Source organism: Nuphar pumila, chromosome 8 (genome assembly GCF_984573655.1).
Source record: "Nuphar pumila chromosome 8, dmNupPumi1.hap1.1, whole genome shotgun sequence".
Taxonomy (NCBI): Eukaryota; Viridiplantae; Streptophyta; class Magnoliopsida; order Nymphaeales; family Nymphaeaceae; genus Nuphar; species Nuphar pumila.
Genome location: NC_143256.1, coordinates 115,952,294 through 115,966,904, shown reverse-complemented (window position 1 = coordinate 115,966,904; position 14,611 = coordinate 115,952,294).

Below are 14,611 nucleotides of genomic sequence, written 5' to 3'. Positions count from 1 at the left end.
GGTCAGAGCCCAACCCAAACGGGAAATTTTGGCTGAAAAACTATCTTATGGTACTGCAAAAAATGACGTGTTTTGCTAGATGTATCACAATTTTTGAAAACCCACTGGTGACCAAATTTGCAAATGCCCGACTTCTTTAAAACCTTTTTACCTTTTACACATGTCAATGTCAAGAGGTTCATGCTATATATAGTTATAAATGTAGATTCACACATTTTTTTTGGGCTCATGTAACTGAAACCTCCATAACTTCATAAATATTGTACTAAATTTGAATATATAGTACATCATTCGCGAGATACCGTGTAAACTTCTTTTCAATGACTAATATTCAAGGAGATATGAAAATATGTGGTGATCTAGGCATATAACATGTTATAAATTTACATAAAGTTTGCACTATGAAATGACCATCGCAATTAAGGTACTAAATTCGCATATATAGTACCACATTTGCGAGATACCGTACAAACTTTCTTTCAGTAACTAATCTTCAAGAAGATCTGCAAATATGTATGATCTAGCATATAATATATGAAGTTTTGTGAAGTTCACACTTCAAAATGAACATCGCAAATAAGGTATTAACTTTGTAAATAAGTCATTGTGAATATGTTCTTTATATGCGGATATGTCGAAACATCACAAATAATGGAGATGAATACAATGCAAATGTTCTTATTGTTCGTAGATTTAATTAAATGTGAAGCTTTGATTTTAAAAATAGAATGTCTCCACCCCCAAGGCTATTTTTGCATAAACTAAGGTTTTTTGTGGTCACCAATGTGCTTCTTACAGGCAAATTTTTTTGACAATTCATCATTGAGTTTTTCAAAATCATCAATGATGAGTTGTTCTGGTAAGCATATTTTTAACAAATAAAACAATTATTTTTTTAAAACAACAGCTTAAAACAATTATTTTTTGAAACATTGGCATGAGTTAGTTAGTTTGTGAAAGAATTGCATAGTTTTTAAGTTATCTTCAAAAAATCCTCTCACTTATCTCGAAATAGAGAGAAAATCTCGTAACTTTGTTGCACAACATAAAGCAGTTTCAATTGTTGCCAATGAGTTAATCACAGAGCCTTAGCTCTGTAGATGGAACATTTGTGGGTTGGGGTGCACCTGGGTACGATGGCACATTGCAGACATCATCTCCCGCCACCTTCATGATGTGGTGTTCTTGTTAGAATAAAAAATATTTGATAATTTACGGCTTTTACATTTTGAATTTTTGAACCATGCAATAGTTGAACTTTTTTAACATTCACATGCTAGTCGTATTCTATGTTTATGGCGACCTCAACGCGTACATGTTGAGGTATTATGGAGTTTAGACCAGGCGATGGCGATTATGGATGATGATAGGAAGGAGGTCATCTTAGCCACGGGCATCTATGGCAGCAACAATTATATGAAGTGACAATCCCTTCGACACTCTTTCTACCAACATTAGGTGGATTCTCCATGGCTGGTCTTGGGTGACTGGAATGTCACTCGCTCTCTTTCTGAGTGGTGGGGTTCATGGAGCAACTGTTTTTAATAACTTCATTAATGTAGCGGAGCTGATGGAATTGAATGACCCATCGTGCAAATATACTTGGCACAATATGTTGGTCATACATGACCGTGGTTGGCCATGTTCACGCATGGGTTCATGCATTGAGGAGAGAGGTGGGCTCACTCTCTCTCCAATGCATGAACAACCCAGTAGTAGGCCTATCCGAATGAGGTACATTTGAATGTGCTTTATTTGGATAAACATGGAGTGAGTTGCCGATTTTCTCTTCTTAGAGAGAAAATTGGTAGATCTTCTATTTTGCTGGGTAATGGCTACTCAGAAGAAGAGTTCTACCAACAACTCTCCTTTATTAAAGGAGAGGTTTCCACTCAAGGTAATCTACCTAAAAATCACAAGTGAGATATCTCTCTTGAAGAAGAATTGTTACTCATTTTCACCTCTCTACTCATTTCTCAGTCTTCATCTGCGCACAACTAGTTTGTCGATCCCTATAGTGGTATCAGAGTGCAAGTTTTGATTATGCGCAATTTTGCCCCCACCTCGATGTTCAAAGTAGTTGATCATCGATCAAAGTTGTAGATTATCGCTTAGAGACACAAATCGCCAAACAAAGACATAAGGAAACAACGACCACAGTTAGTACACATTTTTTTCTTCTGTGTGAGGCTGTTGAAATATGAGGGGCCTAACCGTGTCTGAACCGATGACCCCTCATCCCTTGTAATCGGATTTCCAACTACAGTAGGTGGAAATCTAGCCACTGAAGAATAAAATAAATAATAAATAATATATATATATATATATATATATATATATATATAACATAGAAAGGATTTTTTTTCTTTCAGATTAAGGGTGTCTTTTTTAAAAAGGTTGTAACTGGTAAGTCGTTAGATTCCGACTACCTCTGTCTCTAAATCTAAAAAAAAAAATCAAAGAGGGAGGAGGCAAAACCTCCTCTAACTAGCAAGAGAAGACCCTCAATCGGGACTGTCCGTGCAAGAAAAAAAAAGGAAATTTTTCTTGAAACCCCTCTGTGGATTTTTTTCTTAAAGGGAGGAGTAATTGAAACCCCATCTCTTCAATTTTCCTAGCAAGGGAAAACCCCTCTTTCAATTTGGGGTTCCATTTAAAAAAAGAACAAAACCCGAATTGGGGTTTGCGTCCAGCCATAAAGAGGTTGTCGGTTTTCGGTGACCTCTGTAACCACCTTAAGGCATCTAAAAAAAATAAATTTAAGGACCATTTTTTTTTTGTCGCCAGGAGAAACAAAAAAAACAGCAACCTCTTCACTGATTTTTTTTTAGAAGAGGCAGACCAAAATTGGCATCTACCTTCAAAAAGTTGCTAGATTCCGCTGACCTTGGTCATTGGGATCAGATGTTTGATTCCTATAAAAAAAATAAAAAAAGGATAAAACACAGTGGGTCGCGAGATACCGACGGCCCCTGTTCTCTGAAAAAAAGGGGAGGAGGAAGAAGATCACCTGTATCTAATTTTTTTGTTCTTTTCTTTCCTCCGTCAGCGGTGCAACTCCCAATCTTCGATAGTGTTTTTTTTTTCTCGTCTCAAGATAAATCAGAGGTAATATACCACTTTTTCATTCTCAATCCCTCGGATTCAGGTCACCGGAGGCTCGGAGAAGTCAGAGAAGCGGCGTGTCTGAAGAACGTCTGTAGAAGGTAAACGAAAAAAAAAATTTTGTTCGAGACCTGGGTTTCTCGAACCATCGTTTGATTTTATACTCTTATATAGACAATTTTACTAATTTTCCCCTAGTCTTTTTTATAATACCAATTATATTTATTTGGTTCATTTACTATTTTGCCCCTATTCTTTTCTGATAATTTCACGTATATCCTGCTTTTGTTAAATTTACTTCTCTATGTTTGTTAATTTCAAAATTTATGCCTATACCCTGTTTTATAAACATGCCCCTCATTTTCTAGTAAATTTTAGAAAGCGACTTAACTCTAAAAAATATCTAGAGATAGGCTCCTATTTTTTTGAAAATTCTCATAAAGCCCTTGATTTTTTTTTAATTTCAAAAGTTCTGCTTATTTTTCTTTTAGGGGTTCTACTTTTTGGTACATACCTCTAACTTTTTTGAAATTATAAAAAAGTACTTAAAATTTGCAGTTTACCTCATAAAGCTTTGTTTTAATTGAAATAAGTTGAAAATTGAGTGTCTGCCATATTTTTCTTTTATTTGCATGATAAATATGTTTAATATTATGAATTTACTGATTGTGAACATGATATTTTGTGAGTTTATGGTTAATGTTGTGATACTTATCTTCTTGTTGAACGTTAGACATATTTTTATCATATTTTGTCAATATAAAATACTTAAAACTAGAAAAATGTCTAGTAGAGTTTGTGCTACTAAGTTAGCCAAAACTGATAAATTGAATAAAATCAATTTTCATATATGGAAGAGGAGAATTTGTCTTGTTTTGACCTTAGAGGGCATCGAGAATGCACTGATTATTAAAATGAGAGACCCTAGTGACAATGATCCTGAAGCAGATAAAAAAGCTTAGCTTAAATATAAAAAATGATAATATGTTAACCAAAACCATCATGCTCACCTATATGGATGGCGATCTCATTAGGGTGTTCAAAGATTACCCTACTACAAAGTTAATGTTTGAAGTTATTTCGAAGAAATATGATACTACCCTAGAAACCCAGATTCAATTGGTCGTTGAGCAATATAATTCATGTAGGATGCAAAAAAATGACAGTGTAGTTGACCACATGAATAAAATGTTAATAATGGCAAAGGACTTGGCAATTGTTGGAAATGTGATTCCCGGTCGTATGCAGATATCCACTATTCTGCATAGCCTCCCATCTTCATGTATGATTGCTAAAACTACTCTTAGATTGAACTCTAAAAACTTGAAACTAGAAGAGCTGCCAACTCAACTTAAAATTGAGCAGCAACATATGCATCAAGATAAGAAGACCAAATTACATTTCGCTAAAGATGCTCTAAACAATAGCCCCAGTTCTTCTAGGCACCTACATTTTAAAAGAAAGTTTTTTAAAAGTAATGGAAAATTTAATAAGAAAAAATGTCTAACATTCCAGAAGCCGCAGGCAACTGTCTTCCAAGTGAAGTGTTTCAAGTGTAAAAAACCCTGACACTTCAAGAAAGATTGTTGGAGTCGACTGAACAACAACAATAGTAGAAACAACAAAAATGATAGGCAAAAGGAGAGGCGTGATATAATCTGTGTGATATCAGAATGCTCATATGCGGACTAGGTACTTTCTGGATGATGGGTAAACTATGAGGCAACACGACATAAAGAAAAGATCAATAAAGGAATGATGAACATGATCGAGTATAAACTTGGGGAACATCGGGTGTACATGGGTAACAATACCTACTCAAATGTTATGGGTGTTGGTGTTTATCGTATTGAAACTTCAAGGAACAATGTTCTGTTATCAAATATTTTGTTTGTATCATTTATGAAATGAAACCTAGTGTCTGTTCCAACATTTATTGTTAAGGGTTTTGAAGTTAGGTTTTTACTTGAAAAAGTTACTATGGGAAAAACACAGTCAGGTTTTGTTTGATGGGGTCTTTGATAAACAATATGGTCTATTTAAAATTTTAGATTCTGAGATGAATAAAATTTCATTTATTTTTGCTTATTTTGATAATGTCCTTAGTGTGGATGTGAATGTATGGCACCAAAGACCCAGATGTATTAATTTAAAAAAATAAAGAAACTTATTGAATTGAATCTAATATCGGACTTTGATGAATCTTCTTTTCACATATGTTAACCTTGTATTTATGGTAAAATGACAAGAAAACCATTGTCAAATAATGTAATAGGGCATCTGAATTATTAGAAATCATTCATGGTCCCTTCAAGACTCAAACTCATAAAGGAATGCAATATTTAATATATTTTACTGATGACTATTCAAGATATAACTGTGTATATTTTATAACATATAAGTATGAAGCATTAAAAAAATTTAAAGAATATCGTTAAAAAGTTAAAACTTAAATTAGTAGAAAGATTAAAGTTTTATAGTTCGATCGAGGAGAAGAATATACCTCAAATGAATTTTCTGAATATTATAAGGCTAATAGGATCATACCTCAAACTACGACTCTAGGTATACCTCAACAAAATGGAGTGACTGGAAGGTATAATAAGACCCTTCTTGACATGGTTAGATGCATGTTATCTAATGCTTTATTACCTAAAGTATTTTGTAAAAAAATGATACATACAATAACATATGTTATAAATAGGCTTCCTTGTAAGGCTATTGTCTCTACACTTTATGAATTATAGACTGAAAGAAAATCTAACCTAAGTCACCTTCATAGATGGAGTTCAGTAGCTCATATAAAGGTTATTGAGCGATCAAGAGATAAACTCGATAAAAGATCTATAAGGTGTATCTTTATTGGATATCCCAAAGGAACCAAATGTTATAAATTTTACCATCCAGATAAGAGTTTAATTGAAAGTAGAGATGTTGTATTCTTGGAAGATCAAAACATGAATCTAATTATTCCTGAAATAAATAAAGATGATCCTCTTGATTTATATTATGACTTTGATGACTCTCAAGAATGTTTAAGTAATGATGAACCAACTACTAGTTTTTCATCTTCTTCTCATCAGACTTAGGTTGGCCACAAGAAGTCTAGAGCTCCCCCGTCATACTTGGATGACTATTATATTTACTTGTTGGAGAAACTATGTTATGCCTTAGACCTTGATGACATGGAAGATAACTTGTCATATAATGAGACAATAAAATCACATGAGTTAACAGACTGGGTAAAAGGCATGGATAAGAAAATTGAGTCTATTGAGAAAAATCAAGTCTGAAAATTGACTAATTTATCTGAGAAAAGAAAAATCATTTGATACAAATAAATTTTAAAAAAAGAATTTAAATCTGATGGTAGTATTAATAAATTTAAAGCTAGGTTGGTAGCTAAAGGTTTTTCTCAAAAAGAAGGGTTATACTATGTTGATATATATTCATCTGTTGCAAAATTTGCCTCAATAAGGATAATTCTCGTTATTGTAGCTCATTACGATCTAGATCTATATTTTATATATGCTAAAATATGCAGAAAATATGTTTTGAAACTCTCTAAAAACATTGAATAGATCTTTCAGTGATATATTTTAGATTAAAATTTTAGGAAACTTAGTGTCGCTCTCCTTGTTTCACAAAGCTTAGAAATGATCTAAGGTGATATATGTTTATATCTTCTGAATGCTTACAAATTTTTGCATGGTTTTTGTCATCTTTTGAGTCTATGCTTAGAGAATCATTTTGTTTATGGATAATTTTTGGCTTATCTATTCCCAAGCAGCCTGTCTCTATGCTTGCAGAATCACTTATTTTAATTATGGATATCTTGCAGCTTATCTGTTCCCAAGCAGCCTGTCACCAGAAAATTTGGAGGGGTTACTTGGATCAGGTATTTAATATTGCTCCATTGAGGTTGACAATGAGATGCCTTTTATTGAAGGTTGATACTAATAAATACATGATGTGCTTATTTCTTGGCAGTCTGGGGAGTGATGGCTTTTCTTACCTTGCATGAGATGCTTCCCTTAGCATTTGATTATATGCAGGTCAGAAACAAGCTGTCAAGGCTGTTTTCCTGGGAATGGCTGCCATGTCTGTCAGGTATTTCATATCAGTGAGACTATCCACACGCAACTAGTTTTTTCTTCTTGTCCAATAGTTTTTATCTTTTGAGGAAAAGAATTTTTTTATTAATAGTAAATAGATAATACAGTAGTTGAAGTGCTTCGTGCATCTTGATGCTGTATCTACTGTTAGATATGGTCACCTAATCCGGAACTTATGCAACTTGTCCTGACACCAGTCAAGTTTGGAGTCGGCACATGCACTTGGATTCAAGTCAGCTTTCTATAACACTAAGATGTTACATGGATCAGGTTGTTCAAGTTGCTATTACTCAACTGTATTTGAGTTGTCATTTATGTCTTGTAAGACAACATTTGATGTTGAAAATGCTGTTTCCTTTGATCCAACCCAAGTGAACCTGCTCAGCATCCAGCCAAAACCATTCGATGCCTGAGCTGGGAGCTGCATTGGCATGACATATTTGTTCATGTCTTCTATGGACCGAGGTGAATGGAGCAAGTATCCTATGGGTTTGGATGATCTTGGGTTTGGCTTAATCTTGTCTCAGAGCTTAGGAAGATTTGTGCAGATTGTTCATGAGCTAGGACACACACAATTTGGTTCTTTTCTTTTTCCTCTTTTTTGGTAGTGAAGCTGGAGAATACTGCAACTCTACCCAGTCCAACTATCTTATTTGACTTGATAGTTTGGTTCATTTTAAGATAGTGCTGCTCTATTCAGTCGAACTATCTTATTCGTCTTGACAACCAAGCTACTAGTTGATATCATTTGGTAGACGATTCAACTGCTGCGCCAACCCAGCCCAATTCCTATACATGTTGCAAGTTTGCACCACTGTTCTATTGTCCAACATCAACCTGTTAAACGAGGGATTTTATTTGCTTAAATCTGGTAGTTTGTTCTACTGTCCAGCCCAATTCCTATCCCATAGACTTTGATCACTAGTTCATTTTATTCATTGAAGTAATTAAAATTGGATTCTTATGCTTGTGGAAAAGTTCACTGCTGCGCTCACTTGTTTCACTTTATTTTGATAATGAACAGCCTATACTTGGAGATCAGCGTGCCTAAGGAGATGAGCTTGTAGCAAGCAAAGCTCCCTGACTTGTGGCAAAACTTTGGCTTCAGCTCAACCAAAGTTAAACCACACACCTTTTCCGTGGATTCTACAGGCACATGCAAACAAGTTACCCGCTTTTCATGAGGAAAGGGGTCCAAAATCAATGCAAACCCCACTTTTACCGCAGGGTCTGATTCATTTACTGCAGAAGGATGCTCCATGTAGATTGTGGCACAGAGCATCCTTTAGCGACATGCAAACACATCCTAAGGACACTTGCGTTACACACCCAGCTGCAGAAAGGTACTTTTTAGGGATGCAAGTTGGGATGGATCCAGGATGGCGGTTTTGCATTTTTTGGCTGTTCCAGACTCTCCATGTATTTAGCTATTCTGGATCTGACCCATTTGCATCCCTATGACTTTTTCACCCAATGGACACCAATGAGAGAAAGCGCTTCCCCATGGGGCGACATGGGACACTTTTTTTGAGAAAACTGTTTTTGCATAATGTCTGGGAATTATTGCATTTGACAAAAAAAAAGAAGAGAAATCATCCTCAAGCTTGGGTCTTTTTTCAATTGAGTTGATACAAATTGCACCTATGATTTCTAGCTCATTTTTCATAAGTAACAAATATTTTTTCATATATATATATATATATATATATATATATATATATATATATATATATATATATATATATATATATATATATGGATAACTCAAATCTAAAATGATTATGAAATATTTGAGGGCACGGAAAGCATGCAAACACACGATGCAATGAAAGAACATGAAAGTAATCAAGCACATAAGACACCGAATTTACATGGTTCAACAAAATTGCGTATCGTCTATGGAAGAGTACGAGAAAAATCTTTATTGAAACCGGCAAATATGCAATGTTAGAAGGCTCTCAATAACAAGAAAACACACACTAATATGCAGCCAATATGGATTACCTTGACACTACAAGTTAAAACCGAAATCTGCACAACCTTCTTTCTCCTCCCTTGTTTCAATCTAAACAAGCAACCCTTCACCCTTGTGGACAAGAACGCTCAAAGAATCTCTCATGAGATTCACACCTTGGAACCACCCTATATACCTCTTTATATAAAGGTCCCATACTAAGTTTTCAAAACAAAGAGAAAAACCCTTAGTGAGGCTTCCTTAATAACATAAGAGAAAGACTCTATTTGGAGTTTCCTTAATAATATATGAGAGAGACTTTAAGTGGTCCCCATCTTCGGTCATATTTCAAATCTTATAATATCACACATCAATATGCTTTGACTTGAGGTGACTTATTGGATTCTATGCCAAGTGAATCACACTACGACTATCACAATACTACTGCTCCTTTTGCTCAATGCTAATTTCATTAAGCCATATGCCTTATTTTGTTGCTTCTGAAACCACCCCATATTCTGCTTCAGTAGTGGACATAATAATCACTGATTGAAGTATAGACTTTCAACTCACTCTCCCACCTGCTAGAATAAATATATAACCACCACTGAATCTTCTTTTATCTAAGTCCCCTGCAAAGTCAGTATCAACATAACCAATAACATCACATGAAGACTTACCCTGTGCAAACATGATACCAACATCTATAATGCCCCATAAATATCAAAAAATCTATTTAACTTCATTTCAATACTCTTTTTCTTAGATTCTTCATATACTTACTAACCACACCCACAACAAGTGCAATATCAGGCCTACTACACACCATGACATACATACGACAACCCACTGCAATCACATATAACACCTTAGACATGTATGCTTCTTTTTTCTTTGTGCTAGGAGACACGTGTTTAGATAACTTGAAATGTGTAGCAAGAGGAGTATTTGTAGTTTTAGCTTTTTTCATGTTGAATCTTTCAAGTACATTTTCAATATATTTCTTTTGTAAAACCCATAACTTGCCGACCTTTCTATCTCTATGAATCATCATGCAAAAAATCTTTTTCACAATACCAAGTTCCTTCATATCAAACCCCTGACTCATGGTGGACTTTAACCTGCCAACTTCAATCATGCTTTTGGCAATAATTAGCATATCATCTACATATAACATCAGAATAATATATGAATCATCATCAAGAACTCGAAAGTAAACACAACTGTCATAATCACTCAGGTTATACCCAACCTTAATAATGTAAGAGTCGCGATATTTATACCACTGTCGAGGAGATTGCTTCAACCCATAAAGTAATTTCTTTAACCTGAAAACAAGACTCTTATTGCCTACTTCCTTAAAACTCTAGGTTGTTGCATATAGATTTTCAACTCTAGGTCTATATGAAGGAATGCAATTTTTATATCAAGCTGCTTTAACTCAAGATCATGCATGACAACCATCGCCAACAACATCGGAATCACTATATATTTCATAACTGGTGAAAAGACTTCATTATAATTGATTCTTTCTCTCTGCAGGAATCTCTTTGCCACCAATCAAGTCTTGAACTTTTCACAATCTTTTTCTAATGCAACCTCTTTCTTCCTGAACACCTACTTGCACCTTATAGCTTTTTTTCTCTTGGGTAACTCCAATAAGTCCTAAGTTTTATTTTTATAAAGTGACTCTATCTCTGTTATAACCAACATCCACTTATTGCTATCATTTGAATTGATAGCATCTTTATAGCATGAATCACTTACACCAACAGTTAGAGCAAAGAAAACCATATCTTCAAAACCATACCTTACTGGAGCTTTGTGAGTCCTTCTTTCCCTATCTCTTGCCAAGACATAGAGTTGTTCTTGCTCTTGGACCATGTTAGGAGCTTCTTGAGAATAAATCACATCTTCTCTTGTTGGTAGACTGGTCCCATCCACCTTCACCTCAACTGCCAATTTGTTTTCATAATTTTTCTATTGCATGTAATCCTTCTTATTTGCTTTCACCAAATGCTCCTCATCAAACACATCCCTACTTATGCCACCCTTATGAGAATTAGAATATCATAACTTGTACCCCTTCACCCTCTTCTCATATTCGAGAAAGGAGCATGATTTAGACTTAGCATATAACTTGGAACATTGTCCACTATGTACATGAATATAAGCAGAACATCCAAAGACATTCAAAATAAAAAAATCAGCTACTAGTCCATATCTCCTATGGAGTCTTGTAATTAATTCCTTTAGATGATGACCTATTGATAATAAAGTAAGTCAAGTTAACTATCTCTACCAAGAAGCTTTTCTCCAATCCTGCATTCATTATCATACTGTGAGCCCTTTCCATAAGAGTCTTGTTTATCCTTTCTGCAAAACCATGGTATCTTTAGTGTGGTAAAGTGATGAGCGATTCCCTCATTTTTAAAGAACTCCATAAACTCATTAGATTTATACTCCCCTCTATTACCTGACCTCAAGTATTTTATTCTTTTTTTGTATGTGACTCTCTACTTCTGCCTTCGAATGCTTGAATTTCAAGAATGCCTATGCTTTATTCTTCATGAAGTAAACCCAAACTTTTCTTGAGTAGCCATCTACAAAGGTAATAAAACATGCAGCCCCACCATTAGATTTAACCGCTATAGGCCCCATACATCTGTATGAACATAGTCTAAGATGTTGCGGCTCATATGCTTTGCAGTTTTGAAAGCTATCTTGCATTGATTTTTTAATACATAATATTTGCAGAAACCTAGTTTGCATGACTTAATACCATTCAACAAGTTTCTTTTATGAAGTTTCATCATACCTTTTTCACTCATATGCATTATCTTCTTATGCTAAAGAGTGGTCTGATCTTCATTGACCTCTTTATTTATGGTCACAACTGCTCCAACAGAAACTATGTTCCCTATCAACCTATATAAGTTCCTTGCTTTCATGACTATCAAAGCTCATTTAGTTACCTTAAGAATTTCATATGTTGCTGCAAACCTACAACCACTTATATCTAAAGCACCCAAAGTAATTAAACTTTTTTTAAGTTTAAGCATATATCTCACATTAGTCAATATTCTTATCACCCCATCAAACATCTTGATTTTTATTGTTCCTATTCCTGTGATCTTACACACATCATTACTCATAATAACAAAACCACCATCATAATCTTGATAGGTATCAAATCAATCTCTATGCGAGCACATATGGTATGAGTATCCAGAATCTAATATCTAATGATATGAGAATTGACTTATACCTGTATAAATTGAAAGAAGATCTACACTATCACCTTCATTTATGTCGGTTTCCATACTTTCTTATTCTGAGCTCTTGCACTTTTTTTTTTCTCGATGTCCTCTTTGCGCTTCTTGCAGTCCCTCTTTCTTGCAATAATAGCAAGAGTGCTATTTCCTTTCGACTTTAACCAGTTCATATTTTCAGGACCTCGTGACTTCGATGTACCTCTTTCTTGATCCTAATCACTTATTGCCAGAAGCCCATCTCCTTGAGGTCGATAGGTGTCGAGTTTTTTCCTTATCTCTTTCAATAAAATAGATGCAATAACCTTATTCAACTTAAGAGTCTCCTTCCCAAATAAGAGTGGTCACCAAGTGATCGTAGGATGGAGGAAGAGAGGCTAAAAGTAGCAAAACTTGACATGCTTCTTTAATCTTTACTTTAAGACTCAATAATTGAGTTAAATTCCTATTGAAGACATTCAAGTGATCCTGCAAATTTGAGCCTTCCACCATTTGAAGAACATATATTTGCTTTTTTAAATAAAACTTATTAGTCAATGATTTTGTCATGTATAAGTTCTCTAATTTCAATCATAGATTTAAGGCAGAGTCTATATTCATGACATTATAGAGGACATCGTCCGCAAGATTAAGCCGAATAATACTAACTGCTCTTTCATATATGCCATCCTAATCATCATTAGGCATATCTTTAGGTTTCTTACTTTTTCTATAGAGGGCTTTAACCAACTCTTGTTGGGTCAAAAGATCTTTCACTTTACGTTGCCATAACATAAAGTTCATCTTTCCATTAAACTTTTCAATCTTGTACTTTACGCTTGATCCTTTCATTGTCGTTGTGAACATGCCCTAAGATAAGGTCTTTCTCATATGCCAGTTTGAGGGCACGAAAAGCATGCAAATACACAATGTAATGAAAGAACAAGAAAGTAATCAAGCACACAAAACATCAAATTTACGTGGTTCGGCAAAATCGCCTACATCTATGAAAACAGTACAAGAATTTTTTTTATTGAAACCATCAAGTATTTGATGTTACAAGGCTCTCAAGAACAAGAAGAAACACACAAATGTGCAGCCAATACAACTCAACACTACAAGCCAAAATTGAAATTTGCACCACTTTCTTTCTCCTCCCTTGTTGCAATATGAATAAGCAACCCTTCACCCTTGTAAACAAGAACCTCTCTTAAAATGTACACATTGGAACCACCCTCTGCACATATAGATGTCTCACACTAAGTTTCCAAAATAAATAAAGAAACCCTCAAGTGAGGTTTCCTTGGTAACATAAGAAAAAAACACTATTTGAGATTTTCTTAATAATATAAGAGAGAGACTCTAAGTGGTCCTATGTCTTACCTGACCTGACAAAGCCACATCAGCCCAACATCATTTACTAGCATCAATAAAAAAATTCAAATAATGTTTGGATACTCTGAAATGGAGGGTGGTAGTAGATTTGATATAGATTTTGAAAAAGACACTTTAGATAGTTTTGTTCAATTTTTAATCTCTTTCTCTCTCTCATTCATGACGCCTATATTGATTGTATTTAACTTTAATTGCAATAATCAAACCTTTGATATGAGACGATTTTGAGGTTTCAAATTGGTGGGACCAACCATTTGATGCACATCTGAAACCAAACCGACCCACCATAATGCACGTTAGATTCTATGTTCAAGCAATTTTATCGTTGTGGATGCCATATTCCTATGCATCATGGCCTCTTAGGGACACATGTCATACCTTTCAATTCCTTTTTCTTTTCCTAATAGGGTCCATTTTGGGGGAAGGTGTTGTGTGTTCTCCTCCAAAGACGCATTGTTGGCTACAGTGCATGTTCGGGGGTCCGAATGAGTGCCACGTATATAAGCACGTGGGGCTCATATTCTCGTGTGTGTCGGCATCACTTAGCATCAGAGTCTGGTGCGGTTGCAAAGACTTAAGTACCCTTTCTTGCTATTCTCGCCATGAAACGATGGTTCGAAAAAATGATAAAAATGTCCTCCATTCAAAAAAAGGGAAACGATGGTTCAAGAAAAAGACAAAAATGTCCTCCATTTAAAAAGTCGAGGATGATGTTAACTCTTCAAAGTCCAAACATCGAAATGAACCTGAAGCGCTCTCTCTTTCTTTTCCGTTTGAACTTTTTGTCGTCA